General features: G+C 42.7%; 1 protein-coding gene across 3 annotated transcripts in view; it reads left to right on the top strand.

The window, feature by feature from the left end:
• The window catches only part of RAI14 (retinoic acid induced 14), a 144,005-nt gene that overhangs the window by 59,996 nt on the left and 66,011 nt on the right, over positions 1–17,998 (top strand). The window contains exon 1 of one of the 3 annotated variants that reach the window (XM_053906914.1): positions 1,957–2,131. The exons of the other annotated variants lie outside the window; for them this stretch is intronic. The gene's annotated coding sequence lies outside the window, so the exon portion shown is untranslated. Of the gene's footprint in view, positions 1–1,956; positions 2,132–17,998 lie in introns of those variants that run through there. 3 annotated transcript variants of the gene reach the window in all.

Genomic DNA, 17,998 nt, shown 5'->3' on the forward strand with positions numbered 1-17,998 from the left:
GAAATATTTATTGAAGCTGTGTTATGTGGTCTGGGATTGACCATAGAGGATCTGGGGAAGGAAGTATTTAGGGTGGGAATATAAATGAAATGAGACAGCCATCAGTTGGTAGTCATTGAGGAGGATGATAAGTTACTTTCTTTACTCTTGGATATGTTTAAATATTTCCATAATATTAAAAAAAACTGCGTGCTTTTGCCCGTTGTTATATTACTGTGAACATTTTCTACAGGATGATACCCAGTGGCCTTGCACTTTTCTAGTGTGCTTTGTGGAAAACAGTCTTATCGAAGATAGTTTTGAGAATGATACGCACAAATATGTTTCTGGCTGTGTGCTTTATAGCCCCTTCCTGAAAATAACTTAAATGCTAAGCAACAAAAGAATGTTAATTTTTTCCAAATAACTTATGGAATTTTTTATGTCTTATAAAATGACAAGTTATTGCCCTACAAAGTTGTTTTTAATTATATGAGTAAAAGAAAACAGGACAAAAGTCAGTTTACTGGAAAAGAAATACTTGGGAAAGTTGACCAACAGGAAATAAAGCTCAATGTTTAACTTTGTTTTTAGGAGAGTATCAAATTATGGATATGGATGTTCCTCATCTCTTTCTATAGTTTTCGGTTGTTATATTTTGTTTTTAAAATCTTATGGGGCGCCTGGGTGGCTCAGTCTGTTGGTTGTCCGACTTCAGCTCAGGTCATGATTTCGCAGTCCCTGAGTTAGAGCCCTGCGTTGGGCTCCGTGCTGACGGCTCAGAGCCTGGAGCCTGCTTTGGACTCTGTGTCTCCCTCTCTCTCTGCCCCTCCCCCGCTCATGCTCTGTCTCTCTCACTCTCAAAAATGAATAAATGTTAAAAGAAAAAAAAATCTTAAGCATAGGGGTGCCTGGGTGGCTCAGTCGGTTGAGCATCCGACTTAGGCTCAGGTCATGATCTTGCGGTGAGTTCAAGACCTGCGTCGGGCTCTGTGCTGACAGCTCAGACCCTGGAGCCTGCTACAGATTCTGTGTCTCCTCCTCACTCTGCCCCTCCCATGCTCATGCTCATCTCTCTCTGTCTCTCAATAATAAATAAATGTTAATAAAAAAAAGTTAAATCTCAAACATAAAAATATGTAATGTTGTAGATTGAGACAATATACCCACATGTATTTAAACTACATTATTTATCTTCACCTAAAACAAGCATATTTTGTTAAAGTAATATTTGTGGGGTTATTTTATATTTTAAGTGAATGGTCAGTTATTTTGCAATTGTATGCTCCAGATAAACTCTTGTAGGACACACTTTATTTGCATATTTATACATTTACTTATTTATTTTAGAACACGTGAGAGAAAATAGCCCCGGTGCTTTTGACCTGTGGGAGGTTTTGTGTTTTCTGACCTGTCTACACAGAGGTTGGCAGGGTTGTCTTACCTACTCCTTTTCTGTTTTCCAGTCTCTTGGCACTGAACTGCCTAAGTGCTTCCCTCTTGCAGAATTTTAAAAGAAGTACGTATATTTTTAATGTTTATTTCTTTTTGCAAGAGAGAGAGAGAGACAGACAAAGAGAGACACAGGATCTGAAGCAGGCTCCAGGCTCTGAGCTGTCAGCAAAGAGCCTGATGCGGGGCTTGAACCCATGAACCGCAAGATCATACATAACCTGAGCTGAAGTCAGAGGCTTAACCGACTGAGTCACCCAGGCGCCCCCCTCTGCAGGATTAAAATGAAAAAGGAAGAAAGAAAAAGAAAGAAATAGCCAGCAACATCTTACAAAGAGTTCGGGAAAACAAATTTAAGGAAACGACTAGTTAAGTCGCAGATGCTCTGGTGATCTTTCTTTGTGAACTTTGTCTTCTGTGTTGACAGAAGGCAATTGAAAGCACTAGGATCACATGGGCCGGGTGATGTTTGCACAGGTTCAAAGCAAGAAAGGTTAGGATTCAACCCAAGTGACGAAGAGCCTGACGTCCAGGAGTCCAGACATGACCAGGGTGGCCACGTTGTGCTAAAGGACTAAAAGTGGGGGTGGGGGAGTAGTGGAGCGAATGCCTCACCCTCCCTCTCTTTTCTGCCTCTTCACTTTGTGGTAAGGAGGGAATCACAGGCCCCAAGGTGGAGGTGTCTCCTGAAGCAGCCTTGGTAAGAAAAAGTCCGACACGTGTGCTACGGGACAGTCTGCCTTCCGGGGACTGCCCCAGAGGCCTGTAGTCAGTGAAGGTGGGATCTGGGCTTTGGGGATGGGGTTCTCTGTCTGCTCTACAGCAATGCTAAGCTATAGCCTGTGGACGAATGACCAGGACGTGTCTCACTCTCTAGAAATAACCAGAAAAATCTGGCCCATGGATTGGATGGTATAGTGGCTATAGCGGTAGTACTGGGCGTGTTGAATTCTTATTGCTACTTTTACTGACACAGTTCTTCTGAGTCTCACCGTACAAAGTGCTAGCACTTGCTGCTAATTTTGCAAAATATTTACACAGCTTTATATTTTAAAGTTATTAATAGAGCCTTCTTTGGTACTTGGAAGATTTTTCTTCCTGCTCTCTAGGAACAGTGATAATAAGGCTGTAACTGACACCTAGACCAAGCTATTATTGACTTCCTCTGCATCCGCTTAACCGTCCTGCACTTGAGAGCCCGCAGTAACTCCTCTGTGTTTAGAAGCTTCCATGTGGCTTGTGCTTGCTTTTCTGTAACACAAGCCATTTGTCTCCGTTTCATTGTCTAAAGTGTGTGTTGCTTAAAACAAAACAAAACAACAGCAAAAAATCCTGTTTGTTTTATTATACTTAATTTCCAGGACTCTTAGAAGTCAGTTGGCGGGGGGGTGGGGGTGGTGAATAGGAGAACAAGATGCCATGAGGAATCTGAGGCCTAGGAAGGTAAAGGAAATTTTCCAGAATCACACAGGCACCCAGAATTTAACTTTCCTGAGCACAGGGCCTTTGTAACTCTTGTGCATAGCTCTGTCCAGTGCAGAGAAGTTGCTCAATAAATATCTACTGAGTGAATGAAAGAATGGGCCAAGCCAGATTCTGAGCCCACGCCTAACTCAGTACTGTAACGCCCCTGTTGCACACATGCATTTAACTGTATTCAAGATGCAGCTGAGCTATTGAACGGTCTCAAGTCCATGAGGCATGACTTTGAAAGGGTCTTTATTTCTTCATCCATGCCAGGCTGACTCTCCCGTTCCTGTCTCTTCACAACGTGCAGTTTCCATAAACTTCCAGAGGTGAATCTAGTTGATTTAAGTCTTCTCCCTTTTCCCCAGTGCAACTTGACCCTGACTCTTAGCCCTTGAAGTAAAGGGAGAGGTGGGGTATCTTGCTCTTTCACCCCTTCTTCCCCTTCGTCATCTGGGGTCTACTGCCCCTCCCCCAGGTTGGGAACAGAAAAGAAGCACTGGGGGTAAGGAGGGAAGGCAAACCTGTCTACACTTTGCTGCGAGTGTATGCTGTCCTTGAGGCTGTGTCTTGGGCTGGTAGCTGGCTCAGTACATCCCCAGTCTCTGCTCCCTGCCTCAGGGAGGGGGTCTGCCTCTGGCTGGACCTTTCCTAACCCTTCTCTCTACCCTCTTGCTGGTGGGGACCTCTTACCCCATGGCAACCATCTTGGTTAGGTATCAGCAAGCTGGTTCGAGTCAGGCTTCATAGCATGGTGTTCATTTGAGTCCCTGGAAGCTTACTTGACCTGCCTCTCCAAACTGTGGGTGTGTTGGCTTCTTCCCTGATGTCACCGCCCTCCTCTTCTACCTTCCCTCCTTTCTCTCCAGTTCTCTTTTCTCCTGTTCAGAAGGACATGGGGGAAATCAGCCAATCCACTGCGTCAGTAAATGGCAACCGGTGAAAGAGATGTTGGTCTTTGTTCTTGCAGGTACCCCCAGTCTCTCTGTGTGGTCACTCGATAACCCTACCAATTGGTGGGCAGGGGAGTGAGCTGGAAAGGCTGTGTACCTGGAAGAATAAGCATTGCCCTCTCCTCAAGGGACTCTTGCACCCCCACCCCCACCCCCACTCCGCCCAGTGTTCTAATGGAGACTAGGAAGCTGATATTAACTGCGCTGGCTCTGTTACCTTGGAGGAAGTATAGGGCCCCAATTTTATTAGAAGTTGGGTCAGTTCTCTGCCTCAGCAGTGGGCTTTGGTCTCTAATGCTGAGGTGCTAGGAGAAATTATACCAAGATTTTATCATGACACTTAGACATTAAAGGCATTTTAGTAGAAGGAAAAGCACATATGTTGAGTTACATCGTAAGTTGTCTGAAGGATTAAAAAAAATTGTAATCTTATGAACTGGGGAGATGAGCTGGTAGGCTAGGAATATTCCAGCAGCATTTGTGCATTATCTCATTTATTCTTGAAAATACACTATACTATACCAACATGAATGTTCAAAGGTGTTCAAGACAGAGCTGCTTATAACTATGTAAACCTAACATTACTGTTACCATTTTAGCTATTAAAAACCTTTGATGGAACTCTTTACTGATATAGGGAAATGTTCAGCATATATTACCTGGTAAGAAAAGTAGCTTACAGAGCATAACTTTTGCTGTATGCGTAGGAAAAAATTGGGCAAATACAAAAAATTAATAGGGTTATTATTCTTGAATTGAAAGCGATTCTCCTTCATTTTTACCCTTCTGTAGTTTATGAACTTTTTAAAATAAGGAATCTTCTTTACATGTGTAAAAATATGTTTTAAAAGAATTGTACAATTAATGAAATCTTAGAAAAAATATATACTTGTATCAGCTCTTTTGTCTTTCAGGTGTCTTATGTCCTTAATTACTGATGATTTTTTTTTTTTAACGTTTCATAGTTTCCGAACAGTAAAGCTTCTAGTTTTTTTTCCCCCTTACTTGACCTACTAAGTATTACTTCATTCCACAATCTGGCTTATATTTCAACAACTGGATGTCCTAAATACTATTTGGCATTTATAAATGCATGTGGTAATTTGGAAAAATGCCTTTATTAAATGTAAATCTTCCAAGTAACTTTAAAAGTCTAGCCTTCAGTTTGAAGACTAGAAAACATGAATGCTCTTAACTTGTAGAAAGAGCTTCCAAAAGCTATCTGTCTTATATCCTGACTGTTTTGTAATTTAATGGAATCACTAAAATGTTTCAGGGAAATTATTTCCACAGGGTTGAAGTGCCTACAGTTTCATAAATCAGAACGGAGGTTTAACAGGCAAAGAAATAGTGGCATCGCAGATCTGTGTCTCTTAGTCTAGACATTTGAATATCAGCCTCTAAGCTCTGTGGGTTAGGAACCTACCTTGGGGGTCTAACTTCCTGTGATACTTCCAGGCCTAGCACAGAGCAAGGTGTATGGTACAGGTGTTCATGATAGCAGCAAACATTTAGTTAGCACTTACTATGTGCAAGGCACATCATATGTGGTTTTCACACATTATCTTGTTCTACCCGCACGATGGCTCTCTGGGATAGGTGGTTTTTAACCTCTTCTGAAGGGATAAGGACAGATCTGGGGTATGCATAGTCATGTGTGAGAAATCTAAGTATTTTTGATGCCAAGCTGGCCTAAAATTCCATAGTTATGGACTCACTTTGGAAAGCCTTTTGATTGGGTGAAATTCAGGTTAAATTAGAGTATATTCATAAAAGTCTGTGTACAGTGTGGGTTTGGCACGAAAGCTCCTTAGTGTTACACGAAAAATGTTCTCAGTAAGAATTTTTTGTGTGTCACATTTTACTTTATTGTATAAAATCTGCAGAATGCCGTTTATGTGCTAAGTATTATAAGCCATATGGTCAGAATACTAAATAGAACAATTCAGAGGTAGGATCAGCACAGAAATCGTTCTAACATAGTGCAGGATGTGCTGGGGGGTGGGTGTACTGGCATCTAAGCTGGGCTTGACTTAAGCAAAGTAGAACTAGCCTAATATTTTGGAGGCAGGTCCTGAGAATGGTTTGGTTTTTATAAATACTATGAGGAATCATGGGGTTATCTGAATTAATACCTGTCATTCATTCCAAGGGGATCACCACCTCCCAGCAGAGTGTTTATGTAAGGACACTGTATTGGAGGAACATATGGGGTCTTACGTTTTGAAACTTGGAGTGTAAAAGTTTAGTTGAGGGGCGCCTGGATGGCTCAGTCGGTTGAGTGCCTGACTCTTAATTTCGGCCCAGGTCACGATCCCAGGTTCGTGGGATTGGGCACAACGTTCGGCTCCGTGCTGAGCATGGAGCCTGCCTGGGGTTCCTGTCTGTCCCCCTCTGCCCCTCTTGCTGTGCTCTCTCTCAATCTTAAATAAACAAATAAATATTTAGTATAGAACGACAGCAGTCAACCTTGCATTCTTGTTTTCCAGGTCCAAGTGTGTATTTTACATCTTCATTGTTTGATAGCCACATCAACGACTTTTCTCTTTGCTATGTAATGTGTATCAACCAAAATTTCTAGATTCTTGTGTTCTTATTTTATCGATGTCTTAGTTAATCGGACCGTGTCTTTGAAAAGTCTTACAGGAGGATTTAAGTAAAGGCATATTGGGTTCCTGCGTGTTTGAGAACGTGTTCATGTTTTCCGCACAGCCAAAGGACTGTTGGTCAGATAAAATTCTGTATGTCGCTTGATTCCTCTCAGAAATCTGATGGCGGTAGCCCATTGTTTTCTGGTATTTAAAGTTTTGGAGAAATGTGAGCGGCCTGACTTGGGGAGCCTTTGAAAATAACCTGTTTTCTATCTGGATGGCAATAGAGTTTTTTTCTCTATCCTTCAAATTAAAAAAATAGGGACAAAATGTGTCTAGAGATGCTGGTCTCTTCTCTCCCGCTCCCCCCCTCACTAATTCTAGCTGCTACTTAGAGACTCATTTAACTTTATAGTTAAGCTTTTCTTTATTTCATAGTAGTTTGCTTTTATTATTTCTTAATTTTGCTCAGATTTCTACATCATGTATTAAGTTGCTTGGATCCCTTTTTTTTTATATCTTTTTTCCTCTCCTTCTTACTGTCTTTTTTCTTTTCCTTTGAGTCAAATTTGTCTTTTACTTTAATTTCAAGTTTCCTAGATTCCTCAGTCTTCTCTTCACCGTTTCCAACACATTTTAAATTTGGCATCTCCATGTAGTCGTCTTTGATTCCAGACTGTTCTATAGAGAAGTTTCATAGACTTATTTTTCTCCCGAATCTAGCTGAAAGCACACATTAGGAAACCTCTCTGGTTTCGTAAAGACCAATTCTGTTACAGGAATAAATGTGCTCTGATTCTCAAAGACGTTCTCTTCCTTTGGACTGCGGGAGCTTTTCTTAGGGCCTGTGCTGTTTCTCTCAGCTAATATTTATAGAGGAGAAGGCTGTGATCATTGGGAACTGAGGAAAGAGATGGTTTCTATCAGATATTTTAAGATTCCTATTCAAATATTTCTGACCAAAAAAAGGTTGGGGGGGGGGGGGGCTGCGGGGAAGCAGAAGGGAAATCTGCCTTTGTCAATCTCCATTTTGCCATTCCAGAAGTCTGGTAGCCTGAGGAGGGTGTAAGTCTGAGTGGGACTTTTGGCAGTGGGCAGTTGTCTGTGCCAGAGTTCAGTGAGTGAATGGCAGCCTCGAATTCACTGGGGCAGTGTCCCCTTCTTGGCCGGGCGCAGTTGCTTTCCTTAGGCACTGGCCACACGTGCCTGCACGGCTGGTCTCTCATGGTTTTCCATCGTCCTCTCGGCATGTGACGCACTTCATAGTGACCGACCCTCACCATTACTGTTTGCTGTCTGAGTTAGGTGTATGGAGTTTTGTTGGGATATCTTCCGGGCATTTTCCTGGAGGGTAAGTGACAGCTTGTCCTTGTCCTTGGTCTATTTGGCCTTTCTTCAAACTTGTCCCATCTGACCTAAAACTACAAGAAATTCCCCAAAGTTTCTGGCTTGTGGATATCATCTTTCCATGGTTTCCTGTGCAGATACAAACTTTCCATTAATTTTATAGTCTGCAGTTCATTTTAATGGGACACCGATAAATCGTTCAAGATATTAAGACATTGATGAATTTTCCCGGGGTCCAAACCACTTTAGTCGCTTGGCTCAGAGGATAGTTGCAGCTGGATCTCCTGGATGTGCATACAGTCTGCAGTGCGTCTCATCTGTGCCGTAGCCACTCAGCAAACCGGGGCTTGCCCGTGGGTGTACATAGTGGATGTGAACATCAGCCAATCCGAGAGGAAAAGACCCACTGTGCAAACTAACAGAATGGGCATTCCCTCAGGAGTGTGAATAATAACCACATTAGCTCACACTCACTGAATGCTTACTATGTGCCAGACACTGTTCTAAATATTTCGCAAATATTTGGTTCATTCAACTCTCACAACTCTACGAGAGAGGTTAGTCGTAGGATTTCTCATCTTACAATTGAGGCACACAGGAATTAAGTCATTTGGCCAAGCTCTCACTGGTGGAACTGGGCTATGAATGCAGGCAGTCTGGTTTCTGGGTCCGTGCGTTAAAGCACTATATTATACCGCATTTCGAAAAGTGGGACTGAGGTTGGAGATCTGATAGTGTAAGGAGTTTGGATTTGTTCGAATAGCTGGAAGGGAACCAGCTGATGCCTAGCAGTGTGGGTAGGTGGCAAGATGAAAATGTCAAGATAATATTCAAATAGTTGTAGTGGAGAAGAGGGAAGACTATCTTGGGGGAACCACGAGGGCTGGCTACTTCCTTAATATTTTTACCGGCAACATTATTTGAAAAAATTCAGTGCTTTGCTGGTGTCTTTTACTCAGGCAAACATTCATTCCCTTGACAAACATTTATTCGTCACTGGCCACGTCAGCCCTTGTGCTAGGTGCCAAGGATGCAGATGTAAAGACCACAGTCCCTGCCCTTGAACTCAGAGTCTATGGGACAGCAGTAGATGGGTACACCAAATGACTTTTAGTAGAACTTATTTCTAAGTGGTAATAAGCTGTACATAACGTGTCCTGGAAAATGGAGCTTCAAAATTTCCAAAGCATCCATGTTTTTATTATTATTATTGTATTGTTTTAATAATAAAAGAACTAATTCATTTTAAGTGTGTGTTTAAAATTTTTTTTAAGTTTATTTATTTTAAGAGAGAGATAGGGCAAGCAGGGGAGGGGAGGAGAGAGAGGGAGAGAGAGAAGCCCAAGCAGGCTCTGCACCATCAGTGTAGAGCCTGATGCAGGGTTTGAACTCATGAACCATGAGATCATGACCTGGGCTGAAACCAAGAGTTGCATGCTTAACCAACGGAGCCACCCATGCACCCTAATAATTTTGAATGTGTGTTTAGACTGCAGATCCCTGACATATATGTTAAAGTCCAAATCCATAGCCTAAGAAGATGTATTAGAGTTCCATATAATATGCTTAACTAAATTTTCTCCCTTTTAGTGAATTTTCTGTGTGTTCACTTGGCATCTATGTCCATCATAAAATTCTAAGGCAAGACATTTTGGGGGAATCCCTTGTGGGCTCCAAAAGGAAAATGAATGAGGCTTCACAAATAGGAACATTGATGAGTTTTCCAAAGTTCTCTGTATTTGCTTGTGTCCTCGGTTTTGGCTTCTCTGTTGGTCTAAGAAGTGTGCAGTAACAGAGTTAAGCATTCTTGGGCTTTCTTTTGGGGCCCTCTGTCTTCCAGGGACTGGGGAGATAACAGTGCAAGACAGCCATCAGCAAAATCAGACTGATGATAAACATCACAGCCCCTCATCTTGTGCTCTTAAAAAACGCTGCCCTCTGCCTTTAGATGTCAGGCAGAAATAATTTCTTGGAACCAAATTTTTTCCCCTGTGGGTGGATATTGGAGTTTATTTTGGGTTTGCTATTATTGGAGTGTAGAAAGGCTATAACAGATATGCCCTTTCTTGAGAACTATGAGTTTTGGCATAAATAAATCAGTGGTGTCTCTTGCCTCAAATATATTAAAATATCCAGACTACTTAAAATTAACCTCTGATAACATTAGACGTGTGCTTAGATGTGTATAGTATTTTGATTATTTAAGTTGCTTTAGAAATTTGGAATGGTAATGATGAGTTGGAACACTGGAAGTTCCCCTCCAAGTTGGAGAAAGTTCTATTTTATTTACTTTTAATTTTTTACTTTTATTTTTTTAAATTTGTTTATTTTAGAGAGTGCAAATTGGGGAGAGGGGCAGAGGGAGAAAGAGAATCTTAAGCAGGCTCCACGCTAAGCGTGGAGCCTGATGTGGGGCTTGATCCCGTGGCCCTAGGATCATGACCTGAGCTGAAATCAAGAGTCAGACACTCCACTGACTGAGCCACCCAGGCGCCCCTAGAAAGTTCTAATTTAATGTATCGAGTCATTAAAAAGTATCCAGATATTTATTAGGAGGGTCATTATGGAAGAATATGAAAATTTCTGCCATCAAGTATGAACTGTTAAGAGAGCCAAACATTTTTAAATGTGCTGTTATCTCCTATTGTACAAATGAGGAAATGGAGATGAACAAAAATAAATACCTTCCCCAGGGTTACACAGCTAATAACTTGTAGAGCTAGGATTTGGACCCAGACACTCAGAATGTAAGCTCTTGGCCCTGCTATATTGCCTCTCTGTAAGAAGACGTAAAATGGGAAAACCACATACTTTGAATGCTAATGTTAAACTTTGTTAAAGTGAAGGGCATGGAACAACGTTCAGCCTTGTTAGCAGAGCGATGGCAAGATAAAAATGAGAGGAAAAATTACTCGAGTAGTTACAACGTTAGAAGAGGAAAGAATATCTTGAATTCTGGAGCCAAGAGCTTGGCCAGAGCTCCAAGCTTTAGTGTGGGGTGTGGCAGAGGCCAGAGGAAGAGGTGGGCAGAGTGGAGTTTAAGGTTTGTGCTAGATTAAGAAGAGCCTTCAATTGTGCATGTGTGTGTTTGGGGGAGGTGGCCAGGGGGAGGGGCACTAAAGAATATGGGGTCTCTTGTTGGCCGTGGACAGCCATAGATGATTTTGCATAGGAAAGTGAGCTAGAGTGGTAGGCAGGAGTAACCAGCAGGGAAGTTGACATGGGAGAAAGGAAGTGGGGGCAACTGGAAGCAGAAAGGCCAGTTAAGAGTTAATGATTTTCTGCTTAAAAAGTGTATACCCCCTTTAGCCATTTCTCCCACCCCCAATGAGTAAAGGGGGTATACATTTTTTTAATGTATATTTTGTGGGGGGGCAGGCACAGAGACAGAGGGGGGGACAGAGGATCCGAAGCAGGCTCTGTGCTGACAGCAGAGAGCCCAGTGCAAGACTCAAACCCAAGAACCATGAGATCATAACCAGAGCTGAAGTCAGACGTTCAACTGCCTGAGCCACCCAGGTGCCCCACATTTTTTAAGTAAAAAATAAAAACAAAACAAAATATAGCTTACTCTCCCTCTTTATCAGGTTAAACAAACAGACAAACATTATTCCTGTTTTCTGGATGGGCAAGTGAGTCCGGCATGGTGAGTTGGCTTGGGTGAAATCACACAGCGAAAGGTGCCACTACACAGCGTTTTCTGTTGTAGTAGATTACTAAAGAAAGGAGAACGAAAGGCGGGACTTCTGAGCCGCAGCTCCCTGCTTCCCTGGTCTGCATTGATTCTCCGTCCTTCATGCTCATTAACTTTGCAGATACACTGGGCACCAAATAGTTTTCTTCATTTTAAGTTTTTATTTTATTTTGAGAGAGAGAGAGAGAGAGAGAGAACGAACAAGTGGGGGAAGGGCAGAGAGAGGAGGAGAGAGAAGCTCAAGCCTGACTCAGGGCTCAAACTCACAAACTGTGAGATCATGACCTGAGCTGAAACCAAGAGTTGGAAGCTTAACCAACTGAGCCATCCAGGTGCCCCTCTTCATTTAAACATTTTTAAACAAATATGTAAAATGTGAATCTGCTGTAATCTATAGAAATAAGCATTTATATTTATATAAATCTGAATATAAAAGAGCAGTACAAATCAAATGTGGACCTTGTTCCCTCAAATCAGCATCCTGATTTTGGAGAACTTTAACCTGTTCATAAAAACTCCAAGGGGTGCTGGGTGGCTCAGTCTGTGAAGCGTCTGACTTCGGCTCAGGTCACGATCTCACAGTTCACTAGTTGGAGCCCACCATCAGGCTCTATCTATGCTGACAGCTCAGAGCCTGGAGCATGCTTTGGATTCTGTGTCTCCCTCTCTCTCTCTGGCCTTCCCCTGCTCATGCTCTTTCTCTCTCTCTCAAAAATATATATCAAAAAAAAAAAAAAATGCAACTCCTAAGACTGCCTCTGTACCAGAGCAGGGTTTGAATAATCACTAAATTTGAGAGTCATGTTTTATTAGCCCGCTTTCTACATAGGAAAGAATGTGGGCGACCAAATACATAGCCAAGTATCTCCAATGTAGGAAAAGGACTTATTTCACATCCTTAAACTTGTAGGAGCAAAAGTGTAGTTAAACTAGAACTTAAAAGAGAACTAAAGAACCGGGACAAGAGTTCAAAAGCTTTCCTAAGCATTAAACCACAATTTCGGTACAACACAGCTTGGATGGCATATAAATAGCTGCCTTCTACTTGAATTGAAAGAATATTGGACAAAGATGGTCTCAGTTACTACTTACTATTGCTGTATCACAAACGACCTGGAATTTGGTGGTATAAAATATCCTTTGTGTTATGCTCATAGGTGATGGGTCAAGTGTTTGGACGGGATGCAGTAGGACTGGCAGTGATGGCTGTCGGTACTTTAAGATGTCAGGGACTCAGTTGGGAGGGTTGAAGCCTGCAGGTCCCTCGCAGCTTGGAGGCTAGAGTCATCTGGATGGACACTTCTTCGTTCACATCTATGGCAGAAAAGGGGCTGAGAAGGTCAGATGGTGTGCACTCACCCTGGGACACCTGTACATGGGTTTGCCTGCTCCTAGCATGACGATCGGCAGAGAGTGATGATTCCTAGAAAACCTGATGGAAGTTGTACGACATTTTCTGACCTTTTCATTGAGAGTCAAAGAGCGTCATCTTCGCCACATTCTGTGACAGGCAAATCAGCTCAGAGTCAAGGAGATGGGACGTGGATACCACCTCAAAGAATTAGCATTGGTAATCTGTTTTCCACAGTTAGCAGGGAAATAGGTAAATTAAATCAACAAAATCTCCCTTATCTTTGTTAATTTTTATGTATTTATTTTAGTGTTTATTTTCGAGAGAGAGAGCATGAACAGGGGAGGGACAGAGAGAGAGAGGGAGACAGACACAGAATCCAAAGCAGGCTCCATGCTCTGAGTTGTCAGCACAGAGCCCGACGCGGGACTCGAACTCCCAAACTGGGAGGGAGATCGTGACCTGAGCAGAAGTCGGACGCTTCACCGACTGAGCCACCCAGGCGCCCCTCCCTTAATTATCTTTTTTTTTTTAATTAAAGTTTATTTATTTTGAGAGACAACACACATGCACAGAGAGGGAGAGAGAGACAATCCCAAGCAGGCTCCACACTGACAGCATCTTGGGGCTTGAACTCCAGTCAGATCATAACCTGAACCAAAATCAAATTCAAATGTGAACATTTACTGCCTCCAATTAGAAAGACAAATGGTTTATTAAAAATACCAATAGCTAATGTTTCTAAACTGAAATTAAAAAAAAAATTAAGACTATTAAAAAGTTCATTTTCTTTTTATAGTATTCTGCTGGGAACTTATTCAAGAACGACCTTGCTTCACTCCTGCTCTCAAACTTTGATCCAGTACTTTCTATTAACTCAAAATCTGTGGGGCCACCTCAATAGCAGGATAATCTTCTGAACTTACGAACAGTCCTAAGGAAAACAGGAAAAGGGGGGGGGGAGGGGGAAGAGGCTGTTGAAGTGTCTCTGATGAACAGTGATTAATGTCAGAACCTCTCTCCTGATGCTCTAAGTCTCTATACCTTTTAGTGCGCCCCAGGAGCTTGGTAAAGAGGAGAGCCCAAAGCATCTAGCACGATGCCTGGAAAAAGTAGAAACCAAAAAGGTGTTGAACTGAACTGGATTAAATAAAGATATTAACTGTAGGAATGGAAAGCAGGTTAATGCAAGGGAACCAGGGAGACATCATCAACAGCCAATTGACTGCAGAGACGGAGGGAGAGGAGAAGAGAGCCAGGGCTTACATCTGGGATGACCACACCACTAACCAAGGCAGGGGCATCAAGATGAGGGGCTCATCTGAAGGAGGTTGCAGGGAGCTTGGTTCAGGCCCTGTCTCTCCATGGGGCATCTTTGATTGCCTGTTGGTGCTTATTAAGTCTTTATGTCCAGTAAGGTCTGAATGTTGATTCACTGAACTGTCTAGTTTAGTGTTTTAGCAGATACAAGCTTGGTTAATACCAGGTTGGTTTGTGATCTTTATTGTCGTCAAGGGAGAAATCATTCTGGCTGAACAGAATCACATAGGGAAGTTTTAAAGTTTGCATTCATACCTGGGTGATTCCGATGTGCAGCCAGGTAGGCATGATGCCTGGGCGTGATCAGGGCGAGAGGCCACCCTGATCCTCTGCTCTGACCATTTAGACACTTAAAGAGCACCTAAGCATTTGACTTAAGACTTTGTGTATGAAATCATTTCATCTGGATACTTCGTGTGGAATCTGTCTTGTTCCACTTGGCTAGAGAGCAAAGCTCAGGGATTGTGTCTGCTTATCAAACTCAAATACATGCCAAAAGTACTTACGGTGTGTGCTTGAATTCTAGCCACACATGTCTCCAAGCATCCCCTGTGCAAGGAAAGCCTTGCTCAGGCCTTGAGATGATCATTGTGACACATGTACCTCCCTTTAAGCAATGAATATATCTTTCAGTAAATCAAATCTCATTTATGCGCGTGTATAATACACACACATACACACACACACACATATAAATTATATAATTATATAATAAACTGTATTAAAATTATAAAAGAGCTTACTGTACAAGGAAGTTCACTGTTCTGTGAACATGGTTGCAAAAGTAAATAATCATGCTTTAAATGCTTTTGTAGGACTGTATGTTTCGTGTATAATCATGAGTCTGCTTTAGGTGTGGTTCCTGCATTTAATAGGGACTTAGAGCCCTGAGCTCTTCGTGTCAGTGCCACCAGTTTTGCCCTCTGGCCCATGTGGCCCACCACGCTGTGCTCTGTGTTCTGCCCGGTCTTCCTCAGTGGTGGTGCACATCCATGGGTCGGGGGAAGGGACGAGAGGGGCAGGACTGAAGTAGAAAGGGCCCGAAGGTCTGGAGTTTGAATTTTGACTCTTCTTCTTTCTGGCCTTGTCACTTTGGGTGAAATCCTTCTACTTTCTGGACCTCAGTTTCCTTGGCAGTTAAACGAGGATAATAATACCTACCTCCAGGGATAGTTTATTAATTTCTTTGCTGGCTTAAAATAACGATGAGAAATGTATTCTCTCACAGATCTAGAGGCTGGATGTCCAAAACCAAGGTGGTGGCAGGGCTGTACTCCCTCCAGAGGCTTAGAGAAGAACCCTTCCTTGCCTCTTCTGGCCCCTGGCAGTTGCCCATCATCCTTGGTTAATGGCAGCAAACTCCAGTTTGTGCTTCTGTCATCACATGGCCTTCTGTCCTGTTTCCGTGTCTTCATCTCTCTCTCTCCTTATAAGGAGGCCTTTCACCAGACTTGGGACCCACTCTAACCCAGTATGACCTCATCTTAACTTGATTACACATGCAAAGACCTTATTTAAAAACAGGGCTGCATTCTGAAGTTCAGGGAGGGCATGAATATTGTGAGGGCACTATCCAACCCAGTGTAGGTGAGTATAGTGACCTGAGTCAGTTCTTTATGGCACCTGGAAGGAAAGAGCGCATAGTTGACAGCAAATCACAAGAAGGCATTTGTAAGGCTTGGCCCATTTGTTCTCTAATGTCATGACTCTTTTCTTGGTTGACTGTCCCTGCTGTTTGGCCATGCTGGGTCACTTTCCTCTCGTTTTCTCCGCTATCATTTGGGGACTTCTAGGTTGCTTCCTGATATTTCTCCAGGATTTGGGTTCACAGCTTCAGTTTTTCCTTTCTGTCATCACTCTAACAGTCATACAAATGACCCCTCTAACAACCTGCTTCTGATATATAGGACTGTGTCCTAGACCTCCTTCCTATCCCTGATCCCACAGTCATTTCAAATACCTGCTCATCGGCACCTACCATGCTCTTGATCTCAGAATGTCTGCTTTACCTGTCTTTCCGGTTTCCAGCCATCAAGCTGACTACCCCTTACTCCCATCCTTCCCAGTGCTTCCAGTGAAAAATCACACAGCACTACCAAATGATTTGCACATGGAATTAACAATTCCTACTTTTGTCTGGATTTCTGGGACTGCTTGAAAACCCCTTTACTCATTTCAAGTGGGTTTCCTTTCTCATTTCCCCCTGGAGCTGTTGGGAACATTGTTCAAGCTTCTGAGACCACCATGGACCCTGCACTGTACCCTTGCTTTCCCAAGAAAACAGAAGGCATAAAACACAAACTGACTTCCTGTCTCCCACCGTATCTCTGTGTGCCCTCCTCTTCCTCTTTTACTGCTCAGAAGCAGAACGTGACTGGTTTACAAAGATCAGCCTTCTGCCTGGCTGAATCTTCAGTTCCACTACTCACCCCTTATTTTCTTCATTCTGTCTCCGCTGGCTCCTTGGCTTCCCTCAGACTATCAACACTGAAATCTTGTCCATCCTGAAAAGTTCCTCCATTTTCCTTTAAATTGAACTGCTTAAGCTTTCTCCTCCTGAGAGAACCCAACTGTACTGTATATTGAGTAACTTTACACATTTCCTAACCTCTGTGCCTGTTTCCTCATCTGTAAAATGGACTAATAGTGCATATCTCATAGGATTATTGTTTAAGATTAAGTTACAATGTAGTATGGTTCCTAGGACATTGTTAGCTATTTTTTAGTAGTAATCATATCCTCACTGGGCTTTCATAGGTCTTGGTTCATTGCACTGGTTTAGCACTGACAAGCAACAATGTTAAGTATTTATTGGATGTGTTTCTGCTCTCAGCAGTTGTGAACTCCCTAAGGGCTGAGCTGGCTTCATAGCCATCTTTTTAACCCTACACTTCCCAGAGTATCTGTCCCCTCCCCCACTTCAGACACTAAATAAATGAATGCTTCAATTCCATTGAATTGGTTGGAATCATTTTTTTCCCCCTGAGGGGTGAAGTTGGTTTGACCTATTCCCAGACTTACCTCTGCCCCCATGGGACTGCTTTTACCTCTTGTGACAAGATTTTTAAACGTAATGTTTTAACGTTGGTCCAAGAAAGGAATTTGGTAAGATTATGGAGACTTTAAGTACATTTGTAGATTGAGACAAAGACATCAGTAGAGAAGGGTTTAATCAACAGTGGCTCCCAAGAAGTAGGAAGAAAACAAAGCTGTTCAACGAACAGCTCTGAATTGAGCCCCTACCATCTGGCAGACAGTGGGCAAGAGTCCAGGGGTTTAGTGGTGAACAAGGCAGATGCTGGCCATTGGCCATATCCTGGAACTCCTAGTCCAGTGGGAGGTCCACAGACCTTTAAAAATACTTCAGAAATACTATTTAGTTACAATTGTGTCAAGTGCTATGGACGAGAAGCATGAGAGAGCCTAACAAGGGGAGCTAACCTGGTCCAGGTGGCCAGGGAGAGCAATGGGCAAGGGGAAAAATGAGTAGGGTATCTTCGTGGAGTGGGAGGGGCAGCGAGACCAGCCTGTTTCTGGATGGAGGTGTTAATAATTATGTATTATGTCCATGACACAAAATTTAGTGTTTACGTGGAAAGACTTCAGGAATCACGGACATAGTCCATTAAGGGGAAGGTGATGGATGTCAGGGTGAATGCCAGAGACCGTGTAACCTGCACATGTGAATAATCTGAAATAAAGATGTAGGGAGAGGGGAACTCATTTTAAATGAACTTCTTAAGTATTGGTCTGAAGCAACATTAATGGAAAGCCCTTTATGAAACTTCTGGTCTCGTTAAAATGGTCCAATGTTTGGGGCACCTGGGTGGCTCAGTCGGTTAAG

The sequence above is a fragment of the Panthera pardus genome, unplaced genomic scaffold (genome assembly GCF_024362965.1).
Source record: "Panthera pardus isolate Hobbes unplaced genomic scaffold, ASM2436296v1 HiC_scaffold_2, whole genome shotgun sequence".
Taxonomy (NCBI): domain Eukaryota; kingdom Metazoa; phylum Chordata; class Mammalia; order Carnivora; family Felidae; genus Panthera; species Panthera pardus.